Here is a 22856-nt window from a genome sequence, read left to right as displayed (position 1 = left end):
TTTTTGCTGAATAGTGGTTAGCTATGTAATGTTCTTTTTTTCTAAATGTTGCTGAACAGTTGTTAACTGTGTAACATTCTTTTTCTAAATATTTGGTAAAGCAAATCTACAGAGACAAAAACCAACATTCCATGTTGCGTTGTTTTAACTATGAGGGAGACTAATAGATCTGGAAATGAAGACGTAATACCTCCCAATGTACTAAGTAGATAGCATCTCGTATGTTTATGACATGATTGTCGCTAATAACAGAGACACATTCTCGACAGACAGTTATTTCATTGCACTCCTGCTCCTGTTCTCATCTGGTATTACTTGGTGTGCAGAAACAAAATGATTAGTGTTTGTACCTTGCCCCAGAAAAAAACATTTGTCAAGCCAATTCATTGAATTCTGGCACATATTCAATATTGGTGGCACTCTCTCCAGCAGTCCGCGGCTCACAATTACGGGATTGCCGCTTTGCACATTGTAGTCCATTTGCAGCTCAGTACTCAAGCCCAGGACATCAAATTGCAGCCATAGACGTCGGAACCGGTCCATAAAACAATCGTTTTCTGGGAATACGCCATAGCTTTATGACAGTGATGTATGGCTAATATTGCAGGGTTCAGCCTACCACATTATCATTGTTTTAGGTGATTGGAAATAATAATAACCCGCAGTCGACTGGGGAAGCAGGCAGCCATATGGAATATACTGTGTGGAAAATACTTTTCATAAAGGTTTGGATTTTTCTTAATTAACTGCCGCATTCTGTTGTACTATTTATTTGTGGTATTTATTTGTTGTCATATTAATTCTGAAGTGTTGTTATATTTTGATGACATGATTTAAATGTATTGCTCTAGGTGTGTAGTTAATAACAGTGAAATTAAATAGAATTACAGGATGTTTAGTATTATCAGATGGAGTTTGAGGTGTTTTGTGAGGAAGTTTTACAGGTGAGGGTGTTTGGTTTTTTCTTTGCAATTTTTTAATTACCTTATTTAATCATATACTGATAAAAATAATTTTAAATTGTGTTTATTTTGTTTTGTTTTGTTTTTTTCTCTTTTTTTTTTTGGGGGGGGGGGGTTGATATCAGATATAATTTTCACAAGATAATAATTTTGTGTAACATATATGAGGCATTTTTTTGTTGTACTGGTTGCTACAGTAACTAAGTTTAGTTAAGTAGGGCATTGTGTAGAAGAAAATTAACAAGCTAAGCTAATATATAAGTACATGTATTTTAATCATTGAATGATTTACTTGGTACTGGGGGAAAATAATTATTCTTATTGATATAAAATGATAATTGTATGCTTTTAAAAAAAGACACTAAATTTAATTATTTACCTATAGATAAACATCAATAATACCATGAAATGGAACTCAAGGTAGAATAAGGAGGCAGTAAGATTTTTAAAAAAAAGAGGTTGAATAAGGGCATACTGTACAAAAATAAAATGATCACGGACAACTTAAACTAAAATAATGTAACTATTTATACAATTTAAAATTACTTCAATCTATTCTTAAAAAGTTCAAGTTTGTTTTGTTTAACAACACCACTAGAGCACATTGATTTATTAATCATCGGCTATTGGATGTCAAACATTTGGTAATTTCGACATATAGTCTTAGAGAGGAAACCTGCTACATGTTTTCCATTTGTAGCAAGGGATCTTTTATATGCACCATCCCACAGACAGAACAACGGATACCACGGCCTTTGATATACCAGTCATGGTGCACTGGCTGAAATGAGAAATAGCCCAATGGGTCCACCAATAGGGATCGATCCCAGACCGACTGCACATCAAGTGGGTGCTTTACCACTGGGCTACGTCCTGCCCACAATCTCTATCCTCTACAAGCAATGTTTAAACTGAATGTCTTGTTACTAGAGAAAATGAGTAGAGTGTATGTATTAAAGAAATAAACAAAATATAATTTCAGCATAATCTTGACCTTTTATCTGTTAACTTTTAACAATCACTGGTGATCTATAATAAATACACATATCAGAGAACTGCCATGATATAACTTCATACAAATTTAACCTGGATCTTTAATGAAATATTTCAATCTGTTATTCATTGAGAAAGCAAGTTTGTGTATGTGTGTGGCATTGATAAACGAGGGTGTGTGTGTGTGTGTGTGTGTGTGTGTTTTATTTTGTTTTTAAAAATAAACATGTGAAAACAACCTGTTGAACAGTAAACATGGGTTAGGGCTAACCTTTTTAATTATTTAGGACAAACATGAATTCAGTGATTTTGGAACTAAATTTATGTGTTGTTAGGCTTCAATATTGTTTGATTATGTTGAATATTTAGTTTTTATTGTGAAATACACGTATGATAATAATTTGTAGAATATAACATATCAAGTACATGTTTACTATTATGTGAAATGTATATTTGGACACAAAGCCTTGGCACACTGGCTGTATAAATTCACCCTGTTCTGATGTGTATATTTGGACACAAGCCCTTGGCACACCAGCTCTATAAATTCAGCCTTTCTGAATTGTGTATTTGGACACAAGCCCTTGCACACTGGCTCTATAGATTCAGCCTTTCTGAATTGTGTGTTTGGACACAAGCCCTTGGCACATTGGCTCTATAAATTCAGCCTTTCTGATGTGTATATTTGGACACAAGCCCTTGGCACACTGGCTCTATAAATTCAGCCTGGCCTGAAGTGTGTATTTGGACACAAGCCCTTGGCACACTGGCTCTATAAATTCAGCCTGGCCTGAAGTGTGTATTTGGACACAAGCCCCTTGGCACACTGGCTCTATAAATTCAGCCTGGCCTGAAGTGTGTATGTGGACAAAAGCCCCTTGGCACACTGGCTCTATAAATTCAGCCTGGCCTGAAGTGTGTATTTGGACACAAGCCCTTGGCACACTGGCTCTATAAATTCAGCCTGGCCTGAAGTGTGTATTTGGACACAAGCCCTTGGCACACTGGCTCTATAAATTCAGCCTGGCCTGAAGTGTGTATTTGGACACAAGCCCTTGGCACACTGGCTCTATAAATTCAGCCTGGCCTGAAGTGTGTATTTGGACACAAGCCCTTGGCACACTGGCTCAGCCTGTCTGATCCCAACCAAATGCTTCTTGTCTACTCGCTGCATTCCGTTTCTTCTTAAGTCACAGTTCACATGTTGCAATGCAAGATGGAAAGTGTTCTCTATTATTCACATTCTTTTCTGCATACAGGCCTGACATTGTTTTCTTGTATATTTAACAGCAGGTTTCCTTATTGGTTTTTATGTGGTATGTTGATAAGGTTCGTTTGTCTGTACACATTTGTTCTTGCTATATTGCCTGTGTCATATGGAATAAGTACCCCCATTGTTTTCTTAAAGATGTAATGGCATGCTTTCTTGTTGGCTTTTACTTGTGACGTTAATTTCTGTATGCCATTATTATTGTTCTTGTTACAGTGCCTGTGTCATGACTAATACCTATACTCCATGAAACATGGACACCAGATACTTCGACCATATTGGAATTATGGAATATGAAACCCCATCCCTCTAGAGTATTTGTACTTGCATTACCCATTTCAAAAGTGTCTAAAGTAATAAGGTATATTGTTTCTGAGTGATGTCAATAAAAAGGCTAAATGTTTTTTTCTTTGTTTTTACAAGACCTGTTGTGTTACTTTTGAAGTCACAACCTGGTAAATATAGGATCTTGCAGAAGAACAGATGGTTTATTTTCGAGAGAAAAATCTGCTGATCCTTGGGGCTATGCTCCAACTGATTCTTTTATATCCAGACACAGGATAGTACATACCACACCCTATAATATACTGGTCATAGATTATTTGTTAATGTATATGACTTGCACTTCCCTACTAAATCTATAGTAGTGCAAAATCACTGAGTTAGAAGCAGGTCTTAAATGGAGACTGAACTGATCAATCATCGGAATGAAGTTTGGAAGAATAATTATTTAAAAAATATTTGGTTATCTAAAAAAGTGGAATTTGTTTGGAAAATCCAAGGCTATGGAGCAAGTCATTGATGAAAGTGCTAAATTGTTAGCTGGCACACTCATAATTTATTAATCTTCATTACTCTGTTTATTGTACATTAATTTTTATTAGCTTCCATAACGATCACATGGCCTTGAGTCTTGAATACCCCAGGTACATTATATTAATTTGTATTAGCTCCCTTCTAAATTACCCTGCTACGTAATCTAAAATTCAACCTATGTCCTTCACCACAGGAGATGATTGGTTTTCTGGCAGTCATGCATGTGATTTAAAAAAAGAAGAAAAAAAAAAAGATTTTGGAGCCAAAATTAAAGGGTTGACTTTTATTATCCCAAGCTGCCTTATTTCGAACCCTGAGCTGATATTGGAATATGACTCCACTTCCTGCCAGTCTCAAACAGGATGACAGGATGACGTGACCAGTGCCATCAGGACCATTGTTTACTAGTAGTTTGAGCAGCTGATTAAAGGTGAAAAGCAGTTTCTTGTGGGCAGTTAATTACCAGGCTTTAAAGACCCAAGGAGATTCAGTTTTTTATTATAGTTTCAAAGAACTAAATACTTTGCAAATTGACTATAATTTGTGCAGTCAAAGAGAACAGTGTAGTTATCATTCTCGCCAGCCTTAATTAAACATTTGATTAGATGACCCTCTTTGGAAACTAATATTATCACAGTTTACACAATCCATAGAAATACTAGTTCAGGTTTTAAAGTTATAATATGGAAGTTGCATTAAAAAAAAAAATCAGTAACTTTATTATTAATAAATTAGTAATAAATGCAAAATCGGAAGAGGATATTTTTTACTTGTATACTAAAAGGATGTGCACACAGCTGATAAGGAAAATTAGTCTTCCTGGAAAGATAATAATAAGGATTTTAGCATTGTTGTTGTTGTTAATCTTCTTAAGTATGAATAATAATGAAAATTATAACAAATAATTCCAAAATATGGGCATTGTTCAAATGCCATTGAGTGGATTTATCCATTTTGAATATAAGTCTTATTGCTTATATGACACCAGCATATTCTGTTATAACTTATAATTTTTTTTAAAGGTTAAACCTGATGACGATGTAGACCTTGATCTTTTCCACTAGCAACGTCAAACAAAAGAGATGGTACAGGTTAAAAATCTAGGGGTGGAAGGGTTAAAGAATATAATCAAAATATATTCTGCAGAAAACATAAATATATGCATGGGTGTCATTATTGAAACAAAACAGGTATGGCTGAAATTTATTTGTTGGAAATGTTGTGCAAGAAATCAATAATACAAAAAAAAAAGATAGAAGTTTTTAAGAGACTGAAAAATGCAGGAGACGAATGAATATGCTCTGTGCATTTACCACTAGAGTGAACTTCATGAATTATTTAAGACTGGTTATTCCAGTAAAGAAGCAGCTAGCTTCTCCTGGCTTGAGACTGGGTGTTGATGTATTGATGGCTTCGCTCCGTCTGACAGGTTTCCCAGCATCAGATCCATTACCAGCCTTTAATACTGATGACCAGGATTGGGTAATAGAGAGAAATCTTTAGGTGTTTTTTTCTTATCGCAGAGCTGGTCTTCATAAGGTGTTTAGTGAATAATGGTAAGACAATTGGCCTGATTATGTGGCTCAGTTAAGAAGCTGGCTTGATGGCTTTCTCTGTAGTGGGCATGGAATGGAATTTTTTATTGAGGTCTGTTTCACAAATGATAAAATGGAGGAGGTAGGAGGGTTTTTTTTTTTCTTTCTATTTCACAATTAATTGATTTTTGGTTTTTTTTTAAAAAGGAAGAATTTGGTGGAAGGGTTGTTGCAGAAAAGATTGTATTGGGGAAAGCAGGAGAAAATGTTTTCCTATGGGCACAACTTGCAGACCCACCAACCCTTGTATTTATCATGCCTAAACCTATTCGGTCTAGCCTAGTATTTGTCCAGTTAAAAAATGGTGTAGAGTATAGAAAGGTATAAGTAATATAACTTGATCTATTCGACAGGCCTCATGCCATCCTGATCAAAAGAAAGAAAGAAAGAAATGTTTTATTTAACGACACACTCAACACATTTTATTTACAGTTATATGGCATCAAACATATGGTTATAGACCACACAGATAATGAGAGAGGAAACCCGCTGTCACTACTTCATGGGCTACTCTTTTCAATTAGCAGCAAGGGATCTTTTATATGCACCATCCCACAGACAGGGTAGTACATACCACGGTGTGACGGAACATGCTCTTAATTTTGTTTTCGCCTGTGGCGATAGTAATTGTTTTAGAGGGCCGTGTGCAGTTCCATTATGCACTTAAGCCCAGGTGGGCACTTTGTTACGTAATACCTCTGCGCGACGGTGGTCGTGCTCTTCCCAATACACACCCATACCAGTTGCGGAGGCCATGTGGCCAGTAGTTACGTAATACATCCACGAGTGCGATTTTGGCGACTAGGCGTCAGCAAGTCTGGCCATCTAAGAAAAATATGCCGGCTTGGTCGCTGTGGAAATATCACTTGATAGGGGCAGGACCGCGTTGTACCCCCAGGCAATATTTGGTTTTATAATAAATAGCTAGGGTTTTAGAGATATCAGGGAGAAACATATTGGAAGGCTTCCAGGGAATGCGTCCATTTGGACTTGGTAAATATTATTTCTGCTCTGTTGTATAACCTTGATGTGATTGATGTGACTTATATTGATAATATACGCATGTTTTGGTATGCGAACTTTCATGGAGTGCACTGTATGCCTAAATATTTTCAGAACCGTTAATTCTCGGAAGTTACGCTTAATTGTCGTATGCTTGCAACAAAGCATGTGACTGTTTACCCGTGTCACTTTACACAGTGAAATTTAACTTGAAATATAAAAATAAACATGTACTAATACAATTTTAGAATGTTGATTATATAATAAGATTTCTAGTACGTTCAATTTCGATATTTTTCAATAATACTTATTATGATTCATAAGCATAGCCAACTTACACAACGCTTTCATTGGAAAACGTAATTTCGTAAAACTTCGGGCATATTCGTTAATCTGTATGGAAACATTTCACATTTATAGTCCGTCCCACAGAGAACGCCTTTTTTCATGCTACGGAATTTACTACACGTTATTTATTTCTGAACCGATTGTTTTCTAAATTGCACACAAAAATAGCATTTTACTTTTCTTATCACCGGTTTATGTTTGTTACACATGTAGCACGTACTACAGACCCTGCGGTTCAGGGGGTCCCGCGGTGAGGCATTGTGTACATTTTCCCCAGGTCATTTTTCCCTCTCCCCGAGGGGGTTGCAAAATATATATCTTGGGAATTGGGCCCAGCTATTATTTGTGCTACAAGCCCTGCTGATCTTTAAACCGGCTCTGAATATATAATTCTAGGCAAATATATATTTTTTAAAGTTATAAAACAATGTCGAAGCTTTAAACGATCGACAGAACAGTGCTTAGTTTCGGTTCACTATACCACTGGCCTTATATCCAGATTGACCCGACCTTGTTTGAATATGTAATTTGTGCACACGGCAAGCTAGTTAGGTTACAGAGAAACATACGTATGTAATCGAGTGAGTACTAGTAATTCTTACGTGTGCCCTTTTTTTTCTTTTTTTTTGGTTCACGCTTTGTAATCATACTGGAACTAATAAAATGTTGTCATGTATTTATTTATTTATTTATTTATTTATTTATACATATTTTTTGGCAATTACGAACAATGCATTACCAAAGTTCTTGTTCATATTTTTGTGAAAATAGCGGACTTTGTCAACAGTGTGTTTTGTTTACAAATGAAACTTACCCATAATCCATCAGATGAAATGAAACTGAAAGCCACACAATAACAATTATTTATTGTTTGAATTTAAAGGAGAATGGATATCTTTATTACTATTAAATACAAACAATAATTAACCGTAATTAAGTTTGTGGCTTTGTTTTAACTGCGGCATATTTAAAGGTGCGGTTTATTTACGGATGAAGGTGGGAACCAAATGGTGCGGTTTATACACTTTTTTTTTTTTTTTTACAGGTATTTAAAAAAAAAATAGCAATAGCAAACCTGCTCAGAGCTGGAACAATAAAACAAATGTATATAGCTTATAACAATGAAACATGACACTAATTGAAGACAAAAACGGAAAAAAAACCGGAATTTGCAAAAATCTGAAACAGAATGTGGCAAAATCTGAAATGGAAAATCATCCCCTCTATATACTGCCCGATACAGAGAGATCTAATAGATATACAGTTAGGAGAGATATTTGGATAATCGTGTTTCATTTAGTTACGGGTATTATAGGATCCCCGTGACACACAGTCTTTGATATACCAGTCGTGGTGCACTGGCTGGAATAAGAAATTCCATCCTGATCAAGGCTGGTAGGTACTGGATTCATAGTCCATTACTGGCTCATCATATTAGATACACATTATATCATTAACATCAATTGGGTGTGAGTCACATACACAGACCAGTGTGCCATGATTGTTATATTACTGATATGTATTAGTATCCTGTTTTTGTATGTAAAATATCCCTTGCTGCAAGTAAGAACAGTTATCTTTGATAGGTAGTTCAAGCAACTGAGTTGCATGCTCAGAACAGGTTGTTTGAACCTTTATGGAATTTTAGCACAGAATTAATTTTCAACATTTTCATGAGCGTACAAACCGTACACTTTTTGCCCCCCCCTCCCCCCCCCCTCACCCCCAAATGAAAAATGTTACATTTCATTTTTTTTTAAAGTGTACGCTGGCCCCCCCCCACCCCCCACCCCCCTGCATACGGTTTGTGTTCGTGAAATGGTTGAAAATTATGGACGGCCCCTTACAGAGGGTGGAAATTGCTAGTCTTTCAGTACAGGAAGTGGAGCTGAAGATACATCTCAACAGCTGAACACTTATTCCAACATTTCTACATTGTCTTTTTTCACTAATTTTAAAAACTTATTTCTACAGCCCACTTTTTTATTTGTATTTCTTTTCATTTTTAAAATCTTGGATGAGAACTCAAAAGTCAAAATCCATGTCAGTTGTGCATTAACCTAAAAAGAATTGGTTGGCCAGTACATTTTCACACTAGTTGGTCAGTTATAATTATCCGTGCACTACAGCGGTATAAAAAGTGTGCAGGTAACAAAAGAACAAAATAAAGGAAGATAAATTAATTTGCATATGTTGAAGGAAAACTTCTATATAGCTGAAAGGATGAATTTTGACAAGATTGTATGATTTATTCACCAGTGTTCCTATATACCGTACATGTCTGCTACAAAAGCAGAATAATGTTTTGTGGAGAACAGCTGTCTGATTAAAATCTGCATAGACTTACAAACTCTGTGCAGCTATACCTCTATACAACAAATCTGTAGGTTGTAATACATGGTTCCATTAATTTTATATATAGTTTAGCTGTACATTAATACCATGCACATTGATTTACACAGGTAATCATGTGTTTCTTTGAAGCCCATTTATGGATGTATTTCATATTGTGAGTGCATGTTATGTGGGGACATACAATCCATAATGTGACAGCTGTGTAATCTTTACTTCCCTCCCATACTAATGGCAGTAAAATACTAAGAATGTCGGACTTTACTACGTAATGCTATAAAATGCACTAGCCACTTCTGGAATTAAGCTTTCAGAGGCTTTTAGTCCCCTCTGACAGGTCACTAGTGTTCAAATAAGTCATGATAATTCCTGGTAAATGCCAGTGGTGGTTTATTCACACTGGCGTATTATTGTTCTCTTTCTGTGCTTATATATCAAATTAAGATTCAAACATGCAGTCATGGACATACAATTTGTCATTCGGGACTGTTTGTTGTGACAACAGTTAATAGTGGTGAGAGGAAAATAAAAGATTATCTGTCTTATGACACCCCTGTTTTCAAACTCCAAAAGCAGGTTAATGCCTTCCATATCTCACCATATTCAAAATTATGTCTTATCATGCTGCATATGATCATGCCATGCTTGCAAAATGTGTGATATTTGAAATCAAATCTAGGTCATATAAAACATCTGACATGAAAGTGTAAAGTCTGCAATGAGCTACACATTGACCAGAGATCAGCTCCCAAGGCTGTGTCAGTTTTAGACATGTGAGTTACAACCAGTGTCATCTGGGTAATTAAATATTAATAAAAAAATTAAAAAGTTTACATTAACAGGCAAAATATTCCAGAAGCTGTGTACTGTCAGCACTCTTACATCACCAGTCTTTGTCTTCCTTTTCAACTGTTGCACCAACCTAGTGCCAGAAAAATAGAACAGTAGTTACGGTTATTTTAACACTTGCTCTAGAGTGAGAGAGAAAATACCTGCTTGTGCCACGTAAGGTATGTCTATATAAAGTAAAAAGGGATCTTTTGTATGCACATTAATCCCATATATTGGACAGTACATAACTTTCATGTGGACAGGACTGGACATACCATGGCTTTTGATTTGTCAGTCATAGGGCACTGGTTGCAATATGAGAAAAAAAGCATGAGTCCATGGAAGGTGCTTGATCCTACAACCGATCGTACAACCAAGTTACACAATCTGCCCTCTAGTGGTTAGAGAGAATTTGCTGCAATGGCTTTACACTTGTTCACTGAGTTGTACATTCATTGTGGTTTGAATTGGTATTAGGATAAAAACAGGGCTTTAGATCTCACTAATTTGTGCACAGCAAGATTCTTTTGGTCTATTTTAAATATACCAAAGTCTTTTTAATGCAGTATTGTTAATAATACCTGGTAAAGACTTGTACACATTCAGAAATGCATTTCAAGTTATTTTAATCTAATTACAGCTTAACATTCCTCGATTTTGAGGTGAAATGTTTTTAGGTCGTCATATTTGTACTTTATTTGGGCTTACTTATTTTGGGTATACTTAATTTGGGCACATCCTTTATCGCCTCAGCTTTAGTGTAATCTAAAGCCCTGAGGAATCCAGTGCTCAGCACCTAGCAGTCTAGTGGATTACGTGCTGTGCCATAAAGGCTGGTGCATTAACATAGTCCTGGGTGTATAGATGCTAATGATTTTTATGGATGAGACATCATTTCACTGGGGGCGGGACGTAGCCCAGTGGTAAAGCATTCGTTTGATGCACGGTCAGTTTGGGATCGATCCCTGTCAGTGGGCCCGTTGGGCTATTTCTCATCCCAGCCAGTGTTCCACAACTGGTGTAACAAAGGCCATGGTATGTACTATCCTGTCTATGGGAAGGTGCATATAAAAGATCCCTTGCTGCTAATCAAAAAGAGTAGCCCATGAAGTGGCAAAAGCGGGTTTCCTCTCTCAATATCTGTGTGTGGTCCTTAACCATATGTCCGACGCCATATAACCGTAAATAAAATGTGTTGAGTGCGTCATTAAATAAACCATTTCCTTCCTTCCTTCATTTCACTGCTTTGTGTAACATTTGTGATAACATATGCATATATGTTTAATTGATTTTTCAACTACGAACGGTCAGTATCGAAATTATTTATTTGACAGCTTTTAATGAAATATTAGTGGCATTTGGTTATCCAATACAGTTTTGTTTTGTTGGTGTTTAAAGACATTTGCAGCCAAAGGCTACCAAAATTATAAATAATATATCCTTTTTCCTCCTACAGTAACCAAAACATTGAAAAATATTCCCTTATAACTGACCTTTTTAAATTCTATTTTGAATCAAGTGAATTGTAATGGAAATGTTTTTTTGTTATGTTTGTGGTAAGGTTTAAAAAGAAACATTATATCCCATTTGACCTCTGACCCTTGACACTGCAGACATTCATCCTGCCAGCCTAAACTTGATAAACCTATATAATTGTGTAACAGTAAGTTTGTTTGTATCCGTTTTCTGATTCCAGTGTCAGATATACATCACTGTAAGTGGTCATTTATAGATTGTCCGGTTCATATCAACAAACAGTATGTCAGAACGGCTATACATTTGAGCAGGAACTTGGGTAGTCTGTAAATTATGCAGTTATCAGAGGTGACCATCTTAATTTGTTACTTTCATTGCTCCAAGGAATCGTTGGTTTCACCTGTGTAAAATAAACAAGCAGTGTTATTTTGAAAGTAACTGTCTGTGCTCTTAAAAAAATAACTAGATAATGTTTGTTCTCTATACATATACATTCAGAATTGTATGTAAATAATAAGTTGTCATTTGCAAGTAAAATTAATATATTTGTAAACTTCAAGTTCATTGCTAAATTTCCATCCATGCTTTTACCAAAATGTTTTACACCACTCCACACATTGCTTTACAACTGTCTGTCATTTATGCCATTCAGTTTGTGGTAAATTTGACATGGAAGACCCTTGCTTCTAATTGGAAGGAGTAACTTATGTAGTTGCAAAATGTTACTTATTTCATGTTCTAGGTCACATGTATGTTAGACTTGATGTTGATCAAAATATGTTTTGAAAAAACTCCAAAACTAGTGATTAATAACAAATATAGTAAGCAAAACTATTTCAAACATATATTTGATAAATATTACAAAACTTCATCTGTTTTTTTGTTGTTGTTTTTTGTTGTGTTTTTTTGTAATATAATTCTTAACTTTCATATGTTAGACTTGATGTTGATCATTGATCAAACTTTGTTTTGAAAAAGACAAAAAACTTTTTTTCTTTTTAAGTTCAAGTATTAGCCTGTTCTTAATGACAAATATAGTATGCAAAACTATTTCAAACATATATTTGTTAAATATTATTTACAAAACATCATCCTTTTTTCTTCCTCTTCTTTTTTTGTGTAATATAATATCCAATAAGTTGTCTGATTATAGTTGGAAGATGTTCTATCAGTATGGCCGTAGGCTTTTACTTGAGACATTATTAAAATTGCTGAGAATGCATGGTGGCTTTGAGGTGAAATCAGTTTTAATGGCGGTGGTTGCTTGCTGGAGGAGATGTGATGTTATTATCTTGAGAGGGTTGTGGAACGGTGGAGTGGTTGTTTCCTTCTTGGTGGCGACCTCAGTGATAATTGATGATGTTAGCCATACTCAAGACAAGTTGATGGGTGGGAAATACACATTCATAAAGAAGATAGTAATGATGACTGGGTTTCCTTCCCCCCAGTAACCATTCTTATCTCCAATGCTTGCTTTGAGTAGTTATGAAATATGAACTAATGGAGCTGAAATTCACATTCATAAAGAAGATAGTTATGATGACTGGGTTTCCCCTAGTAACCATTCTTATCTCCAATGCTTGCTTTGAGTAGTTGTGAAATATAAAGTATATGGAGCCATTGTTTCTGCCAGAAAGACATTTTGGGTTATGGAATTGAATGCAAGAAAGAAAGAAAATGGGTTAAGTTTAGGGTTATGGTTAAGAAAATCATACAGTAATGATAAGAATAATTAGTTTTGTCAAAAAGTTAACTTTAAAAAAAAAAAAAAAAAAAATCTGCAAAATAATTGTGTATGGCGCCATAGCTGTTTTACCTTCTGGCAGCTGAAACGATAACATTCTCATCTATTTCAAGTTCTTGTTTCTTTTTCAAAAATATTGGTGTGAAAATGTACAACAACTGGCACTCATAATAAGATATGTTATGTTGCGTGTATGATAATTAGTTGTAAACTTAGGAAGGTGAGAACATGTTGATATTGAACTGAATTGTAGTCCTTTTGTTTTTTGCAAAAACTCTACAATTAAAAACCAAAACAGAAAAACACCTAAAAAAACCCTCATAGAATAATTTGTGTAACATATTGGATTAAAAGTGAAAAATTTATGAAACTGTTCTTGAAAACAAAAGTTCTTGGAGCATTGAAAATGGAAAACAAAAATTATTTGCTTATTTCTATCCCTGTATAATTATAGTGGTATATAGATACGGTTGAAATAACTGATACACATGTACAGGGTACAATCCTTTCTGGTTGAGATTTAAAATAACTCGGCTGGAAATTGGTGGTTCTCCCAGTGTATTATATTACCCCCCGAAGTCTTGTGATTTCAAAGTTGGCTTTTTTTTTTGCAATATCAGCTAACTTGTGTAGTTATAGGATGCAAGAAATGCAATAATAATGCTTGCCGTCCTATTCTTCGTGAAATCAAACTGCATGGTTGCATGCAGAGGCTATCAAAAAATCATTACCATTCTATGTTTGTCTAGGGAAAACACTGCACTGACAATAACTGTCGCACTAATAATATATTGGACGCATTCCATGAACAAAGACAAACATTGGCACTTGTGAGTGATATTTTTGCAATAACTGCTGCAAGATCAAAGATATTCTCCTTTCTTTTGTACTCCAGAATACCTATTCATTGCTAGTGGTGTTTTTTTATTTTTCAACTATATAGATTACTGGAGAAAGCATTGCTTCTCGGTGGCCAATTCAAAAGCTCAACTCTGTGTTGCAAGTCATTGATATGGTTTGACCTTTGGTAACAATTGGTCAATTACGGTGGGCACTATCTGACCACTTTCTGCAATTGATATTTCATTGTTTGAAGTGGACACATATGTGTTTACTTGAGAATGAGTTATGATTCTGCATGGCTAAAAAAATGTCTCTTATGTTTATCTATCTGATGTAAAATGCCAGATGTTTTAATACTTTATGACCATGGTTGGAGAGAATGTGTGTGGTGTGGGTTGTGTTTTTTGGTCTTATGATTGTTTCTTTTCACTAGGCTATAGGGTTTGGATGGGTATGGCTTACTACAGTGTTGTTGTTTTTAAAATAAAATAAAAAAATAAAAAAATATATACAGTCAAACTTCGTTAACTCGAAGTTGAAGGGGACGACGAAATAGTTAGAGTTTCAGGGAGTTCGAGTGTTCGAAATTCGTACAGCAGACCTCAAAGTGAAACTGCATTGCAGTATTATCATTTCGTTGATATCGGATGTTAGCACATTTCTTCTGTGTATATGATAAAACTAAGTAAATATTAACAGAAACGAGATAAATCCGATCAATTTGACGTACATCTCTATGTACTTTTATTGTATTAATTGACAGTAAAGGTAAAAAACACACAACGAAAACTGAAAGCACGTACTTACATATAATCGGAAGTAAGTGATAAATTAAAGTTGATATATTTTTCAAATGTCAAAACAAGGCGGAACGTAACGTTGTAATAAATTAAAATACTGAATGTCGATTAGCACTAAGTACGTTTGTTTACCAAATAAAAAATACACAATATAAATAGCAAAATTATTGTAAATCACAAAAATCATTTTAAAAACCCTCACTAACATAGCGAGATATAACATAACAAATCAAAACGCTGTATGCCAAATAGCACTAGGTTATGTACTTTTTTGCACTCGTTTAAGAGAAAAAACAAACAGCGTTAATTGTTATTACAACAGTTCTTTGAAGATTACAAGACTATCCGTACTTTGTGTAATGAGGCCCGCTGCCGTGTACAAACACCGACAACCCAATGCAGGCATGTAGGATCATTTCGTTCCGCATAGTCGGCGATCTATTATTCTGTAATTACTGCGTGTATCATCGATAGCCGAGACCAGTCGGGGCACTCACGCTTGGCTTGGGTGACAATTCATTTTTCTTTAAAGTATTACCAGTACAGTTAAAAGGCTCAGTCACTCCACAAACTTCGAGTTTTGGAAGTGCAATATCCCTTATTTTTTTATGGTGGGACCACAAAATTACTTTGAGAGATAGAGTTTTTCGAATGTTCGAAGTTTGAGTGTTCGAAGTCTGTTATTACTAGTTTGTATAGCAGTTCGGCCGGGACCGCCGTTTCACTTCGAGAGATCGACGTTTACGAAAGATCGAAGTTTGAGTTATCGAAGGTCGACTGTATATATATTTTAAACTAAAACTATTATATTTCTCTACTCCCTTTGCGATGTGACAACATTTCTGTCTGTCTTATTGAATTGTTTTTACATTCTGCTGACAAAGAACATTGGCTGGACTTGTAGTCTATGTGTGTCATTTAGAGGTCTCTGCCACTTTATCAGCCTGCTCCTCTGTGGGCCATCCCTGTGGTGGTGGTCTTGGTGCAGAACTTTTAACAAAACGCTAATGATCTCTGACGTTCTCTCTTGTTACTCACTCACTATCTACTGTATATCAGGGCCTGCCAGAAACGTGGAGATATCATGAACAGGACATGACCTTTCATTGTTGCACATGGTTTGTACTCTGTATTGATTGCACATAAACACTGATAATATCATCATGTGGCTTTTCATAAGGATGTATGAGTATGATTTGAAAATTAATATAGGATTTTGCTATTATGCCAACTGTGACTGTTATATAGAGCTAGGAAACAAGATTCTTGGCAATATTATCAGACTGAAGTCACAAATGTTTTGTTTATTTGTAATAAGGAAACCGTAAACATCTATAAGTGGTCAATTATGGAGACTGTAAATATGTGTGTGTGCATTAAAGTAGCATTAATATGTCTAAGTAAGCATGAAAGAATCAAAGATATCATTAAAATGTCTGCTATTTAATTTAAACAGAATCATTTATTGAACAAAAGCTACTTTTCTGCTCTGTGTTAACGACAGACATACTGAGACACATAAATAACACAATGGATATTTCACAATAAGTAATATTTTATTGCACCCCCCCCCCCCCAAGTTATGTTTTTTGTTTGAAAACACATTTTATTAAAAAAAAAAATCCCGATTTGAACAATATCTTCTTTCAGTTATAGTTGTTGCCATTTGTGTCATTTATGAACATGCTTAATATAGATGACATAACATTTCTATTCGAAAATATCGCTGAAATTATTTATGCTTCTCAGTATACTTTTCCTTCAAGATATTATAACATGTTTATATTACAATGGTACCAGCATTTTATGTTGTAACTGTATTTTAACCACAGAGGTGATTAAGCCATAGCCATTGTATTTACGGTAGCCACATGTTAATAGTGGTTTGGGGAGGGGGGGGGGGGGGGGTGGGGGAGGTGTTATATATTTTACTTTTTATATCCATTTTTGATGGGTATGTAATACAATTTTTGCAATGGTGATCTGGCACCAGGGTTGCTACAGGATGTTAAAATGGGTATGGCGCCATACCCAAATGTTTTTGCAGATTATGATTATGAAAATTTTAATTACTCAAATTATCATTACTGTATGACCCTAAACTTAACCCATTTTCTTTCTGGGGGAGGCCCCCCCTATACCCCCTTTTGACTGTGATTGCATTCAATTCTATAGTGCCATACCCAAACATTTATCTCTTGCAAAAACACTAGGCATCAGGCATTGAAACAAATAAAATGGAGTATGGTTTTGGCAATAATGAATCATCAAATATTATAAACTGAAAATAATAATTTTCTAACCAGAGCTGAGCAAAATATTAAAAGTATGTGTAGAGCACAGAAAGTACATGCAAATGACTCTTTCACATGAACCGGCCTCGGTGGCGTCGTGGCAGGCCATCGGTCTACAGGCTGGTAGGTACTGGGTTCGGATCCCAGTCGAGGCATGGGATTTTTAATCCAGATACCGACTCCAAACCCTGAGTGAGTGCTCTGCAAGGCTCAATGGGTAGGTGTGGCGACAGCGGGTTTCCTCTAAAAACAGTGTCAGAATGACCATATGTTTGACGTCCAATAGCCGATGATAAGATAAAAAATCAATGTGCTCTAGCGGTGTCGTTAAATAAAACAAACTTTACTTTCACATGAATATTGTGGAACTAAATAAAACTGAATCTCTGTTTAAAGAGTTCAAATAATTAATTCGATTGCACTGCATGTGGATTATGTTAAAGTGTGTGTGTATGTGCTGTGCATGCTCGTGTGTGTCTTGTGCACGTGTGTGTGTGTGTGTGTGTGTGTTTGTTGTTAATGATGTATGTACACACTCAGTCTCCACCTGGTCAAGAGAACATCTATCTGTGTGGAGATCTTCCTGCAAGCTGTCAAACAAATGTTTATGAACCATGACAAATTTTCCAGTGGCCATCACTCCGATCAGTATCATGTTCATCTTGGCCACTATTGGCAGTAAACCTCAGTGGCTTGCTGCTACTACACGGCTGATGAACTGTAGAGATGGTCAAGGTGAGATAGTCATATTGGATTATACACTTACACACAGGTGATAATTCCTATTAATTCACTACATGGTCATTAATTCACCACTATATGGACGATGAACTGTGAAGGGAAGATAGTCATACTGGATTTACAATTAAATGCAGGTAAGGTATAGATTTTAGTCAGATTATCTAGACATGGCCCAAGGATTAACTTATGTAATTCACTTTTAGGTTCAGGGCCCAATTTCACAAAACATTGTAAGCCTAGTTTTGCACTTAAATGTAAATCTACGACTAAACCACAATTTTAATACCATTATAGTACAACAAATATAGTTAAAAGTACACATATGGCATTTTATTTTGTCCTTAAAATGCTCCATCTTCTGTAATAATGTAATTTTCTGCATGAAATAGATGTCAAACACCTGCAAATTTATACTCGGTATAACTGCTAGTCGTAGATGTAAACTTTTTGTAAATGTTTTGTGAAATTGGCCCTGGTTTTGATATATACTCTTCAAAAAAAGAAACGCAAAAGGGTACAAATGGGTTATAATTCCGATTTTATGTTTCCTACCGGTTCATGCTTTGTGAATATAAGGTCATTGCATGTCCCAAACACATTTCCACGGTTACATTCGATAAAACGCAGCTACTGTACAATAAAGTTCCAAAATGTGAATATTCGCAAAAACGCAGCCACGTGAAAACCATGTCACCACTGCACGTGCGTTGTCTGCACGTGCAACATGAACACCGACAGTATAAAAGTGCAGGGTGTTCGCTTGCCTGGCCTCTGTATCTGGCCGACAGTTGACAATCCAGGACATGCCACGTCTCAGTGAACCGCAGAGAAACAATGCCATCGGCCGACTAGACGGCCGTTGCCAGGGCACTCCATGTGTCCCCAAGCACCATCTCCAGACTGTGGGACCGTTACCAGCAACATGGATCAACACGTGACCTCCCTAGATCCGGTCGACCACGGGTCACTACCCCCGGGCAGGACCGCTACATCCAGGTACGCCACCTTCGGGAACGATTGACTACTGCCACCTCCACAACCGTATACTGTGCAGGATATCCGACCAGACAATACGGAACCGCCTACGTGAGGTAGGAATTCGTGCCAGACGTCCAGTTCGAGGTGTCATCTTAACACCACAACACCGTCGACTCCGACTGCAGTGGTGCCAGATTCATCGACAATGGCCTCAACTGCGATGGAGACAGGTGTGGTTCAGTGACGAGTCCCGATTTCTGCTCCGACATCATGATGGAAGATGTCGCGTGTATAGGCGTCGTGGTGAACGTTATGCGGCAAACTGCGTGCAGGAAGTGGACAGATTCGGCGGGGGTAGTGTCATGGTGTGGGCAGCCATCTCACACACTGGCAGAACTGACCTGGTCCACGTGCAGGGCAACCTGAATGCACAGGGCTACATTGACCAGATCCTCCGGCCACACATCGTTCCAGTTATGGCCAACGCCAACGCAGTGTTCCAACATGACAACGCCAGGCCTCACACAGCACGTCTCACAACGGCTTTCCTACAGAACAACAACATTAATGTCCTTCCTTGGCCATCGATATCACCGGATTTGAACCCAATTGAGCATCTATGGGACGAGTTGGACCGACTCCGACAGCGACAACCACAGCCCCAGACCCTGCCCGAGCTGGCAGCAGCCTTGCAGGCCGAGTGGGCCACCATCCCCCGGGACGTCATCCGTACTCTGGTTGCTTCAATGGGCAGGCGGTGCCAGGCAGTTGTCAACACACGCGGAGGCCACACCCGGTATTGACTCCAGATGACCTTGACCTTGGTGGTGTGTCCTATCACTTACTCACAATGGACTAGAGTGAATTGTGAACAATCCTGCAACATTTGGTAATTATCGGACTCGCCATTCAATAATTAAATCAATTCTCCAAATGTTACGACAATGTGGTTTTGCGTTTCTTCTTTTGAAGAGTATATACACAGTGGGATATCTGGTTTTGATATATACACAGTGGGATATCTGGTTTTGATATATACACAGTGGGATATCTGGTTTTGATATATACACAGTGGGATATCTGGTTTTGATATATATACAGTGGGATATCTGGTTTGATATATACACAGTGGGATATCTGGTTTTGATATATACACAGTGGGATATCTGGTTTACAGAAGTTTTGTTCTGGACTGATATTTAAAAAGAGACTGAAAAATTTCTGATTTTGAGTGAATTCCAATTTATAAAGGGTTCAGTTTTAGGGGTTTCACTGTATTTGCAAGTTTGCTAAAACATATGTTGGATTTTAATTTAAATTACTGATGGTGCTGGTGGTGAGAAGAATGTAAAACATTCATAATTGTGGGGAAAAAACCTCTCTTTTTTTCAACCTGTGAATCTTTGTTAACATGTTTTAATTACCCTATGTAATCTAAACTCATTTCACAGTGTTTTTCTCTTTCTGCCTCCAGTGTGATGTTTTGCAATCCTTTGTGGTCTGGTAGTGCACTTAGTACAACTTGTAGGAATCACGTTGCAGGTGTTGAAGCAACATAAACTATTACATCTATCAGTGATATCTTTCCAGTGGCTAGAGATACACTGCCAGGTGTTGTGTGGGTGGTCTGTAAACATCTAATCCTGAATAAATAAAGTTTCTAACCTACTGATATCATATTCTGTGTCTGCCTTGTCTTCATTTTATGTACATTTAGTTTTTTCACCTAATCCTGGAATGTTGTTGGAGATTGACTGGATTTGTGCACTTACTTGTAACATTAAAGACTGGAACCTATAATATTTGTTTGGTAGATCTCAGATAGCTGTGCACAAATGTACCCAGGTTTATCATATCTACAAGTCGTTTAAGAAGCCAGCATCTGTTCAATCACTGGAGGTATTGTATCTTTGACACTCCAGCTTGACCTATACCAATTGGGTCGGTTTCTTTTTGTAAGCAGTTTCCTCCAACATTTATGCAATGTGTTACTAGATAGCACATCAAAAGCACTGATTTTATCTTGCAGTGTGTTTTAACAAGAAGGAATGATAACGGAGAAGATGGAACCCAACTGCTGACTCTAAAATACTGCTACATTTCACACACCCATTTGTGTTTTGCTTTCCATGATAGAGGTTGGAAGCAAGTAGAGGTGTTACTTTTCCCATGATTGTTGGCAATTGGTGTTGGTGCATTTTTAACACTTTAAAGTTTTTGTGTTTATATTCGGTTTCCTTTAATCTGACTTCATAACACTCAAATGAATCAAATAACATCACAAGATATTTGTGTTTATATATATTTACATGAAAGGCAAGGACAAGGTCAGGTTTTGACCTTTGGCCAGAGGTAGCAAGACTTCTACTAATGTTCTTTTTCTTTTCTTTTCTTTTTTATTATATAGCCAATTTGAGAATGTTTACAGGCATCAAAATAAGCTGAGAATGGTGTTTGATGTTATCACATGTCAGTAAAGTCTAGATATAAACAACAGTACTTTGATCAGTTTCGATCAGTTGTGTTTTATTAAATTTTTAGACATTGAAGTATTTAGACATTGACAATAGTGATGTGAATGAATAACAGTATTAGTGTTTCTGTGAAGGACTTTAAGAATAAAAAGTATGAGAATTCTAAACATAAACAAACCACATTCTATTGTGAAAGTTTACCAATACAGTCAACTAGGGGAGGGTGTAATTTTGTTATTAGTGGATGTCTTGGTGGTATTTTGTTGTTTTAAGCATTTCATTGCATAATCTACATAAAATAAATGTTCTATAACATACTCATCTGAACTGCTTTAACCTTGCTGATAATGCATTGGCATCAACAGTGAATTCCATTTAAAAACTGAAAAAAACTAGTCCTGGACTTAAAATTGTATTCAGTATACATTGAATAAAAATGTCTATTATCTGTTGAGTCAACAAGGTCTTTATTACTGCAATAAGATTAACTGGCTATGTAATAAAGTTAACATTCATCTTAGTAGTAGTGATATATTGTACAGTCTTTGCAGTTTAACTTGATATGTCAGAATGTTGAATTATTTTATCAGACTGGAATAATTTTTACAACTGGTCTGGCTGTTTTTGATATGTAAATGGTAGCAAACATTACCAGACAAACTGTTTCAGCAATTGTGCTGCCAGATAATGGCTGATTGTAGAATCATAACAAAGAGGAAAGAAAAGAATGTTCGTAGCCGCCATGATGGCGACCACTGGAGTCATTTAATAAGGGAGCAATGTTTATACTGGTTCTAGTATAAACACTATTTCGGACAAGTCTTATACATAGACAATATTAGTTCTGTTAGTTTCTGGGGTAATTTTCATAACTAAGACTGAAGATCTTTTGTTTTATATAGTGCAAGTTTCTTCATCATGGTTGTGACAGAAGTTCCTGGAAAATACCATAACACAAACTGCTGGGTTTTTTATAGCATATATAATAATTTATGTAATCAATTGTCAATATTAATTTGAATATAGCAACAAAAATATAGTAGGTTAATTTCTATTAGTTGAAAGTTAGTTTAGTATTAAAATAGCTAGTTGGACAGATGAAAAGTATAATAGGTACAGATAAAAAAACATTAAAAGTGGTTTTATTATTACTATTTTTTCTTTATTTTATTCAGTTTCTTTATTGCCTTTTAATACCATCACTTTCTTACTGTCAACTTACCATTTATTCCTGCATCCCAATCCTATTCTACATGATTTTTTTTGATTTTTTTTTGCTGTGGGCTGGGTTGGACTACTTTATACTGTGTTAAGTGGTCTGGACACTATAAATAAGT

At 36.2% G+C, this 22856-nt stretch overlaps 1 protein-coding gene across 5 annotated transcripts in view; it reads left to right on the top strand.

Moving 5' to 3' along the window:
* The window catches only part of LOC121376524 (tyrosine-protein phosphatase Lar-like), a 324342-nt gene that overhangs the window by 72486 nt on the left and 229000 nt on the right, over positions 1–22856 (top strand). The window lies entirely within an intron of this gene.

The sequence above is a fragment of the Gigantopelta aegis genome, chromosome 6, assembly GCF_016097555.1.
Source record: "Gigantopelta aegis isolate Gae_Host chromosome 6, Gae_host_genome, whole genome shotgun sequence".
In the NCBI taxonomy this organism is placed as follows: Eukaryota; Metazoa; Mollusca; class Gastropoda; order Neomphalida; family Peltospiridae; genus Gigantopelta; species Gigantopelta aegis.
The sequence above is the reverse complement of the archived record's forward strand: the minus strand, read 5'-3'. Positions and strand labels throughout refer to the sequence as shown.